Below are 11,483 nucleotides of genomic sequence, written 5' to 3' on the forward strand. Positions count from 1 at the left end.
GTGTTAACCAATAACGTAGCACTGAACATCATTATGCCTGGCTTCCAAGGGGAAATTTGGAATTAGTCATGAAGTCTGTGTGAGGTTTAGCTATTCCCAACCTGTGATGTTGCAGCAAGCTAGAATTATTTTTTGAGCTGTTTGCCCACTCTCTCTCAGTAGTCAGAATTTTTGGTGACATTTCTTGGCAGGCAGTCTTATTTAACAACTTTTCAAACACCAGAGAACGTTTTCCAAAAGTTTTTATGGCTTTTCCCCCCTTCAAATCTACTCCTGGCAAAAGAAAGACATCACCAAATTTATTTTAAAGTCGGGCTGCAGAACTAATTAAAGGCTGAGAGCTTTTCCCAATTGAAAATCACTAGACATCAAAGTTCAAAAAATAGTCATTCTCGGCTTCAGAACCCATTACTTTGGAGAAATTATTGTGATTTCATTAACACATTAATTTTGCAACACCATCAGCTCTCACAGATGGTGAAGACATGATCTACAATTCAAATATGACTCTTGTTTGCACAAATGTCTTTCCTTCATATGGCATTTTAAACAAGAATTAATATGAGTAATCTTGCCATAGCTATAAACAGATAAACAGATGTCAAAATTTTCAATAGTTCTTTCGGTGCCTTACTTTTTTGACTACTACACAATCTTATTTTCTTTTTATTCTTATTCTTTTTTTTTTTTTTTTTTTTTTTTTTTTTTGGTCATTTCCTCAGCACTCAAGTCATACAGCAGCAGAGGAAGAATTTTGAAACACAATGCAATGGTGAGTTCATTGAATTTAAATCTCTCAGTAAAGCCCTGGTTCCAACATTGCTCTAAATACAACCCTGTTTTTGTTGAGGATGGTGTCTGTTGTTCTGTTGCTGGTGCATGTTGTTTAACTATGGTAAACTGATAGCATTAAAAGATGATACATTTTAATAATGATTGGTCACATAAACAATGCAAAAACAACATATGCTGGGCATTTGATTACTCATCTCATTTAACTCTCAGCTTTCCTCTACTATAAACAGTGGTGGCATGCTAGCATGTGATTGTGAGTGTACACACTTATGGCAGATGTGGGTCTGTATGTGTAAATGCGCTCTTTGCCTTCTCACTTTTCTTCCCCCTGATATTTGCAGGTAATATACTTGATGGTGTGAGACTGAATTACACTTATTGGCACACATTAGTTTTTCATTAGGCCTTATACCAAAATACCCTTTCAAAATACTTGTTGCAAAAAATAAATAAATAAATAAAGTCAATGCTAATATACTCCTGTTTCATTACAGTGTTTCAGGTCTCTCCAGAATTAAGAGAATTTTTTTTTAATCATAGTTGAGATGTCTAGTTTACAAATAAGTATGGAATTGCCTTTGATAAGAAGACACACAGAATCTATCAGACTCAAAATTCTCATCTAAAGGTTAAATAAACTAGCAGTGAAAACCTGACACATGTAAGTTATTATCTTTAAAACCAGCTCATTTTTATAAAGCTAATGTATAATGATGAGACATTTAAATTCCAATATGAAATAAAGCCACCTGATTCTGTTTCAATATTAGGCATCCACAGAAAGGCTAAAATGTAAACTTTTAAGCTTGACGTGAAGGATCAAATATAGCTTCTTTAATCATGATCTAAAAAAAACACTATCAATGAATTAAACTAATTAAAATAATATACCAAATTTTCTGGCATATTTCTTTTGGATCATATTTTTTAACCATAAGGGGAAAGAGTTTTCTGAAATCCTTAATTGGTTTTCAAATTGCCAGACTGAATTATTTGCCTCCGGAGGATTCCTCTGTTTCCTCAAGCTAAATAAATATTTTCAAGTAGAGTCACAAAAAATAATCTAAATATAATTTAAATGTTCTCCCTTTACTTCTTTCACTTTCAATAATTCATTGACGAATAAGGAATGCTCATAAATCTTTCCCAATTATCCAATGAGAATTCTCCACCGTATTTTATCTATTTCCACATAAAAGAATTACAGACATCAAAGTTTGAAGCAAATTCTGTTTCATCAAACTTTCCGGTTAAAGCAAAAGCCCAATGGTTAGCTACTTGATTTTCGGCAACATCCCAATGTGTTTGGGCAATACTGTGACAGTTTATGACTAGCTCATTTGGGGTAATGAGTGTGAATGTGTGTGTAGCCTTGCCTTATTACATTTCAACTCAGAACACTGGTCTAAAAATACAGTAAAGCAATCTTCCTGATGAAGCAAAAAAAGTAATAGAGAAAAAAATTGTCACTTAAGAAATAATGAATCACGTCTGTCTTACAGGACACATTGTTTAAGATTAGGTCAATGAATTTATGGCACAAATGGCTATATCATGTGAAGCAATAAAATGCAGCACATCATTCATTCTACATCTAATGACACACTTCTGGTAATTAAAGATTTCATCATAAGAGCCTGAGCTGATTACTTAAGACGTGGTAGTCAGGTGAAAATATATACTGTAGATCTCTCTTTAATAAAATAACATTTGCATACCCAGGAAATACACAACATGTGTCTCATAAACTATGGTTTTCTGAACTGTGGTGTAACAGGGTATTATTTTCTTCCCCTCTTCTTTCCACAGACGGCTTTAATTTTTTTTTAACTTTTTGCGGCATTAGTTTTTTCCTCATTATGCCAAGAAGTACCAAAAGTCCTTCAGATATTTTAGAAGATAAAGACTGAGAAGTGCAGCACTCAACTCACTAGGCTCTGGAATGATTTCCCCCTAATTCCAGCGGGCTTTGTTTCTGTTGGAATCTGGCCTCTTTGGTTCCACTTCTCTCCCTAACAGGTCCCAGATTGGACAGAGCTGAGGCTGAAGCTGTTTAATGATGGCAATCTGGGGACTGAACAATCAGCTGATGCAAGGCCAGTGAGCGAGACAGCTGAAATGCTTTGTATCACAAATACATAATGTATCACCGGGAAGACAAAAAGATCACAAAGGAGATAAACAAATGCGTATTCCATTCAACCCTATAACAGCAGTCCTCAAAAAGATTAAATTTACCTTCCTGGGATGTGTCCAATTCTAAACAACAGAATGAACATTTCCTTTAGTCCATTTAGAGTATTTATATTTTGGTGGCTGACTGCCAGGGTAGTACTTACAAGCTCAGTGGCCTGATGGATTCACTCCTTTCCTGTGAAATAAATGTGGCAACCTACACCGCTAAACTGCTCAAAAGACACTGCCTCAGCAGAAATATCACTTGCTCTTGATATAAGAAAACTGAAAGGCAGGACTTCTGGTTTCTATAACTCTTTCCATCTTGTATTTCCCCTGGAAAGAAAGAAAGCTATTCACGTTGGCAACTGAGCCTTTATTTTTATATAAACGTCCAAAGTCAAAGCCAAAGTATGCCATGAGGTTACCCACATGGGCACAATATAAATATTCTGCCGGGCTTAGAAGAAGATTCGGGTGATGGGGGAGGGGGACGGGGTTCCTAATTAACACATTAATCAGCTGTCATCTGTGGGAGTGAAGTTCATCCTTTAATGGAACCTACCCACCACCGCCTCTGAGTGGTAGCCTGGCATCAGGCAGTATTTCATTAAGAAACTCTTTTGCTGAAATCTTTCTTATCTGGGCAAACACATTTGCAGCAATGGAACAGTAAAAAGATATTAGCGATCCCTTGAATGCCATCAACAATTTGAAAAACAAAGCAAAATTTCCTCATGCTCGACTTTATACCAGTACAGCACCCTGGTAACAGCTCAGAAGTTGTAGCTCTTTAACCAAAACTGGAGCTGGCTGTAAGAGGCTGGTTCTCTAGATCTTGGCCTGTTAAATGGGCATTGGTCTTGCAGTCCAGACCAACTCGAAAAATTATGAGCTCACTGAAGAGTGAATCAAAGGAGGATATGGAGAGACATGGACGGGGGTCAATGTTTTGAAAGGTCTGGGTCTGCTCTACCCAAAGACAGTCACCTCACAGCATGAGTTTAGGGCCTCAGACTGACCCCACCTGAATATCTGCTTCTAGTCCAACCCTGGAGTCGCATGACCCCAGCATCAACTGTTCCTTTGGGTTTAGACTCTGCCTCCATCAGGGCCCCAATCCAATGCACTTGGGCAGCAAAGGATGCTATTGAAATCATGTAGGATTTGGAATTAGAGGATGTGAGTATGAATCTGGGCTCCGTCACTTACTAGCAGTGCAACCTTATGAAATCCTCAGCCTCAGTTTCTTCATCTGTGAAATGGAACTGATAGTAGTAATAAGTAACACTTGTTACCAGTAACCCGGTTGCATAGAGTACTTTTTCAGTTCCCAGCCTGACTCTCTCATGGTTGCTGCTGTCCCAGGAACATCCCATATGTTTAAGTTCAGTTTAACTTAACGGGAAGATATTTCTATGGCAGCGTGAGGAAGGAAAGGGAGGTTTTCATCTAGGCTTTCCCATGAGCCTGCGAGTCTTTGAGGTAGAATGGAATATGTTTCTCTCTGGGCAAACCCATGCTGAATCTCACAGACCCCAGCCCCCATCCTAGATCCTGCCATCCCAAGGGTGACAGAGGGGTTGTCTGCAGTGACAAGGAACAGGGCAACAGGACTTTGTACTCCCAGCTGCCCACCGCCCTGAGAAGGCTCTATTCAGCTCCTGCTGAGCCCTCCTCTTCTTCCAAGGCCAGTCATTCTCTAATTCAGGCAAAAGCTTGATAAAGCAGCATGACTGCTTGGAAATGACTGTTAGAACCATTAAAATGAATAATTCCTCTTAGGCTCAACTGCTGTTTGAATAGTGGAAGCCATAAACTGTGCTATTCATGTTTTATTAAAAAACAGAGCTGATGAACGATCTGCTTGACTCATTACATGGCAGGACTATCTTCCAAAGGAAGGGTCAGAAGCCACAGTATCATGTGCTTTGAAGACAGGATGATCCGAGCCCTGCATGGCAGAATGCACGTGAGGGCGAGCCCCTACGGAGGGCTGATGGGCGGACCAAGCTCACCTTTCCAAGTTTCCTTGCAAAGTTGGATTCCAGTGAAGGAAGGAAAAAGATGACCTCACCTTAGACATGCACAGCCATACAGAAATCAGGAGAGGGATTTAGAATCAGCAAGAGCTATTGTTTAAAAAAAAAAAAAGCCAATTCATGGAGAAGTTCATTTTCAAAATAAACTTTCTGCAGTTTTATATTCCAACATGATCGTGTTTGCTACATAGTTCTTTTTATTTAAGGGTCTTAGTTTTTTGTTTTGTTTTTTGTTTTGCTTTGTAGCTTGGCCTGCCTCTCTCCCTCTCTCTCAATCTCAATCTCTCTCTCTCTCCTCCCTCTCCTCTCTCCTCATACAGAATTTGGAACCCACGGAGAGGCTAACAAGCATCTTTGTTAGAACTGAAAATCTCATTAGAAACTGCCCAGTAGGAACTGTACACTGTGACTCAAGTTCTACTTATAAGTTTTAAGCTGGATTTCAGAAACCATGGCCCCAGTCATCAGGCAGATTCTTCTCTTTCACACGTGCAGTGAACTCTGAAAGGCAGAAGAGATGGGCTTGGTTTTCAGGATCTCAGTGAGCATTGACAAACAGCTCCTTACTGACCCAAGTCTGTTTCTACAGCCACAGCAAGAGATAGAGTCCTGGCCTGTATTCAGTGACCATGGGTCCATCCTCATAGCCAAACACATGATTCAGAAGAAGGTGAATTTTCCCTTTGTTCTGACATACTAGGCTGCCTAAGCGCATTAGCATATCATCACAAAACTCTCCGCTTCATTTAAGCTGGATAAATGCAACTTACATCTTCTTAACACAAGTCATCCAGATGGAAACTAAAAAATTCAAACATTGGAAAATCTGGTCTACCTGTTGCCAAATGTCTGCCTCTCTGTTTTCCAGTCCTGTGGTCCTGAGGGGACAAGGAAATAGGCCAGGAGATCTCAGCAGTGAAATTCTGCCCTGAACGGAACCTCAGAGGTCATCTAGTCTGTCCCATAGCCTCCAGTGCCTGGTGGGGCAGGTATTTAATCACGCCAAGCCTCAGGTGCTCAGCTAAAAACTGAGATCATCCACAGTGACGCACTGCCTGGGAAACATGTGAGGACGAAAGAACCAGCAAGTGACTGCGGATGTGGAAAATGTGAAAAAGCAGAGAACCGTGTCCTACTCCATCTTTCATTGCCATGTGGCTGCCATGCTTCGATTTCTCTCCTTTTTGTCAACTCCAGATATTCTAACTATGACCTGCCCTTTGCCATCACAAAATCCAATGTATTCACTCCTAAATGAACATTCATTGAGGGCTCACCTCATGCCCGGCACTGTGCTAGGAACCAGGGAAATGAGTTAAGGAAGATGCATGCTCTGCCCTCATACAGCTTAGCATCTCCTGCAGGACACAGGAGGCCTGCACGTCTTTGTTTTTATTGACTCATCTGTGCTTCAAACTGAAGCTTAAGGAAAACCTGACCTTCTATTTGTAATGCTTTCATTTATTCAAAAATAAGTACTGAGCTGTGCTCAGGAAGGCACTGAACTGTGAAACAGTATGAGAAAGAGTCAGTACCTGCCCTCAAGAAGCTCAGAATCTATCTATTAACAGTCCTGGGAGAAATGTGGATGCATCTCCTCTCCCCAGGAATACCCTGCACCCCCTCCAACAACAGATTTGTTCTGAGTTCAACCAACACTTTTTAACTGAAAAGATTAATATTAATATTTTAGTGTCTCAATATAAAAGTCCCCTTTGTGCTTCTAACCCTGTGACTCCTCTTTTTTCAAATATATATCCGAACCTTTTTTCCAATGTATATTTACCTTGGTTATTGAAACTCTCCTCGTTTTCAATATATAGCTGAATCGCTTTGATCTCATTTCTCATTACTCTGTTTTCTAAATGTATACTTGAATATTTGAAGTCTCATTATTTGTGATTATAAGAGCCCTCTCTCTGCCTGAAAAAACTGGAGGGAGGGACCTTGGGTTGCGCTTACGTATCAAGGGAGATCCATCAAACTGATGTTTTAGAAAGTGAAGTGTACTTACTAGTTACTTGGCTTCTTTTTATCTGTGGTCACTCACCTCATTTCTCCTTTCATACAGACTTTTTAGAAAATGGCAAAAATCACATTTCAAAACACATGGCTTTAATTCCACAACACAGCTAATCATACATCAAAAACAGGAGTTTTTGGAAGGATTTCTATTATTATCTGTGATACTTGAAACAGTCTTTTTTTTTCTAGGGATTTTATTTGAATCTGCCTCCAGCCTCCTCACCCACTGGGGCTGTGTTTTGGCATCAGCAATGAACAGCCCCACTAAAATGCCAGAGGACCAAGGCTGTGTGTGTGTGCAGGTGGTCCAGGTCAAGGGCACTGCTGGGCAGAATTCACGGCTCCTCCAGCAATCCTGCTCTTCAGCTCCCTCTCTGGCTGCTTCTCAAAGACTTGCAATGGCTCCTGGTGACCTATCATTTATTTACCAACTATATACAGATTGCTCAGAATCTGGCAGACACCTAGCAAAGGGCTTTACCTGAAATGCCTTGTTCAGCCCCTTTTAACAGTCTTGCACATTATTCTTCTCCTGGGTTCCAGCCCGAACCAGCTCCTACCTGTGGATGCTCAGGATGGCCCCACTTCAGCCCATGGTGCCCATCTCTGCCCAGTCCTCAAATCTCTGCAGGACACTCCATCAAAAGTTACGGCTTTTATTATAGTGCCTACTGGAAGCCCCAATTTGATATCATAATAATAGATTATACAAGGAATAATAGCTTGCATTATCTAAGCACTGGTAACCATGCTAAATATGTTACCTGGGTTACCTCTTTAAATCTCCACAAGTACCTTATCATACAGATAATTGGGGTTTAGATAGGCTAAATAACCTGCCCTAGATTACCTATGCAGGTAATAGACGGCAGATCTAGATTCTAACTTAGATCTGTCTGGCTTCAAAGCCCATAAGGTCCCTGCTACCCCAAGGATTTTTTGCATTTTCCTTTAAAACTACAGGATTAAGATGACCAACTAATTCAGGCACACCTTGTTTTATTGTGCCTCCTTTTATTGCACTTCTCATTGTGATTTTTACAAATTGAAGGTTGGTGGCAACCCTGAATCCAACAAATCTATGGGTGCCTTATTTCCAACAGTATTTGCTCCCCTCATGTATCTGTGTTGCATTTTAGTAATTCCCACAGAATTTCAAACTTCTTCATTATTTTGTTTTGTTATGGTAAATTGTGACTTGTGATTTTTAATGTTGCTCCTACAAAAACAATAAAATTTCCTGAACGTTCAGATGATGGCTAGCATTTTTCAGCAACAAAGTATTTTTAATTAAGGTGTGTACATTTTTAGACATCATGCTATTGCACACTTAGAGTACGGTATAGTGTAAACATAACTTATATGCACTGGGAAACCAGAAAATTCATGTAACTCACTTTACACAGTATTTGCTTTATTTCAGTGGCCTGGAACCTAACTGCAATATCTCTGAGGTATGTCTGTATTTGATAATAACTTTGTTTTGAAATTTCAGAATCACAGACATCTAGACCTCTAAGGAACTTCACAGGTCAAGCCCAACCTATCTCCCCAGCAAGCTTGGGTTTCCTTCCACCCATAGATGGTCTTCCAGGTGCCACTCATACCTCCTACGATAGGGAGACCACCCAGATCCACCCACATTGCCAAAGAGTGATTCACACCATGATGATCTTTCTAAAGAGGGTTGCAATATAGTGCAGAGCTCTGTGCAGCCTATTTTGTTGTCAAACAGCTTTGATTATTAGAAAGTCTAACCAGTCAATGTCCCTGTTATTTCCACCCACTGACAGTAGTTCTGTTCACCAGCTTCCAGCACAGGTCAGCTCCTCTTCCAAATCTCAGCCTTCCCAATACTTAAAAAGAGCTATCATCTTTTCCACTGATTTTTATTTTTAAACCTCCCAGCTTCTGCATCCAGTCCCCAGGTACAAGTTCCCAGAGCCCTCCTAGCCTGTCTGTCCTCCTGCGTCTTTTACCCAGGCATATACTTTACCCTGGTAATGTCCCTCTCAAAGGGTGGAGCCCATAACAGAATGCAGCAGCCTGACAGGCACAGAATCCAGGAACTCTCGCCTCCCTCACACGGAACACTACAGCTCTGCTAATGCCACCCAAGAGTGCACCTGCTTTTTGAGTAGTAACATCCCTCTATTATGCATATGCTCTTTCAAAACGAGCATTTATTGAATATCTGTTGTGTACTGAGCTTGAAATGTTCACTTATCTCCTTTAATTCCGACAACAAACTTGTAAAGAAGCTACTGTTTTTCCCATTTTACTTGAAAATGAGAAAACAAAGATTCCCTAAGCTCTCACAGCCTACAGATAACAGAGCTGGGATCCAGATACAGAACTTCCAACCCAACCTCTTTTCACTCTACTGCATTGCTTGCTTCACTCTGAGTTTCTGGTCAACCAAAAGCTTTTCCTCCTAAGTGCTCACTAACCACTTGTTCAGTGATATGTTCAAGATGTTTGAGGATAAGCCATCAAGCCTACTGGTCTAGAGTTTCATAAATCAGAAACCCATTCCCAATTTTGAAACTTTAGTCCATTTTTGTCTTTTTGAAACCTCTCCTTCTCCCAGGATAGAACAATTATTATCCAAAAGTAGAAATGAAATTATCTACAAATTCCTTCAAAGTGGCAGGGAGATCTGAATTTGTTAGAGAAGCAGGTGCTCTCTGTCTATCTCTTTGCCCTCAATGTGGGATTCCTAGTCTTCTTTTTTGGTATCTGTTCTACCCTCTTCAGTATAAAGAACATTCTCTTTATGGAGACAATGGAAAGAAACCAAGTAAAAGTTGCCCAGCCTTGTTTTCTCACCCTCTTGTGTTAAATATTACACCATTCGCTCTAAACACTGATCTATCCAATTCTGTTTGCTCCTTCCATGAGCATGACCCTATGCTTTTATAAAATTTTATTATAAAAGTTTTCTTTTATTTCTTTTATTACCTTGGGCAGTTCCCCCAAGGGTTTATCTTTTCATGCACCCTAGCCCTCCTGACACAATTTCATTTTCAGAATTTCCCATCCTCCATTTTGCCCTCCCCACCCTCCACAAACTACACTGAGCTGCTGATTTGAGGAACAAATCAACCTTTCTTTGGATTAAAAAAGAATCTGCTTTTCTATAATGCCAACTGCAGTGACATGGATGGACGTAGAGATTATCACACTAAGTGAAGTAAATCAGACAAAGACAAATACCATATATCACTTCTATGTGGAATCTAAAAACAATGATGCAAACAAACTTATTTACAAAACAGAAAACTATGTTACAAAACACAGAAAACCAACGTAGGGTTACCAAAGGGGAAAAGGAGTGGGGAGGGATAAATTAGGAGTTTGGGATTAGCAGATACAAACTATTATATATAAAATAGATAAACAGCAAAGTCATATTGTATAGCACGAGGAACTACATTCACTATCTTGTAATAGCCTATAATGAAAAAGAATATGAAGAAGTATACACACACACACACATATGTATAACTGAATCACTATGTAGTACACCAGTAACTAATACAACACTTAAATTAACTATACTCCAATTAAAAAAAGTTTTTTTTAAAAAGGAATCTGCTTTACTAAATTCTAGAGAATGTGGTTGATCACATCCAGCATCCTCTCCCTCTGCCGTGGCACGTTCCAACATGGTGTGTCTCTTCCCTCTCCATCCACACACCAAGCAGCTCTCCCTTGTGTTAAACAAACCGGTAGTCAAAGTGAGATTCCTCTCACAGCTTCTCCGCCTTCTCAGAGATATCCACAGGCGTGTGAAGAATGATCGGTTGCTTTTCTAAGAGAATGCTATTCTTAGCAGATATCTAGGTAATTGTTCCATATCTTGCTTCTTTGCTAATTAATCTATTTTTAATATCTTCTTCAGATTTTTGTACTCAATACCCCCTCCCCCAAATAATTCTTTTGATGTTTCCTTTTATTTTCTTAAAATTCCCATTTTGCATTTCCCCTCAAGGGCATGGATGGCCATACAAGGTTATATGCTCCTAAATTTTACCCACCTATTAGATATGCTGGCAGGGTATGGGGTTTATATGTTTCAGTTTTATAGGTTGGCTCTAGTCTAGGCATATAATCCCCTCCAAGTCTCAGTGATCTCTCTGAGATTGTTTTTATCTTTTTGTGCCCACAATCCAGGGTAACTTGGTCCTTCCCACTCTCTGCATTAGTAGATCAGTTTTTATCTTTTTGTGCCCACAATCCAGGGTAACTTGGTCCTTCCCACTCTCTGCATCAGTAGAGCGATGTCAGAAGTCATTGCCTGTTCCTGCCTATGGCTTTAGTCTTGAAAAGGACTGGCCCCTTTTTCATTATCTCATCTCTTCCTGTGTCATACCTGTGGCCTTCACGGTATCTAGTCTTACAGGTTTAAAACATAGCCAACTGGTTTACACTCTTATTTATTCA

The 11,483-nt window shown here is 39.8% G+C and overlaps 1 protein-coding gene across 3 annotated transcripts in view; it reads right to left on the reverse strand.

Moving 5' to 3' along the window:
- The window catches only part of SOBP (sine oculis binding protein homolog), a 158,193-nt gene that overhangs the window by 22,653 nt on the left and 124,057 nt on the right, over nt 1-11,483 (reverse strand). The gene's annotated exons all lie outside the window — the stretch shown is intronic.

Source organism: Camelus dromedarius, chromosome 6 (assembly GCF_036321535.1).
Source record: "Camelus dromedarius isolate mCamDro1 chromosome 6, mCamDro1.pat, whole genome shotgun sequence".
NCBI lineage: Eukaryota > Metazoa > Chordata > Mammalia > Artiodactyla > Camelidae > Camelus > Camelus dromedarius.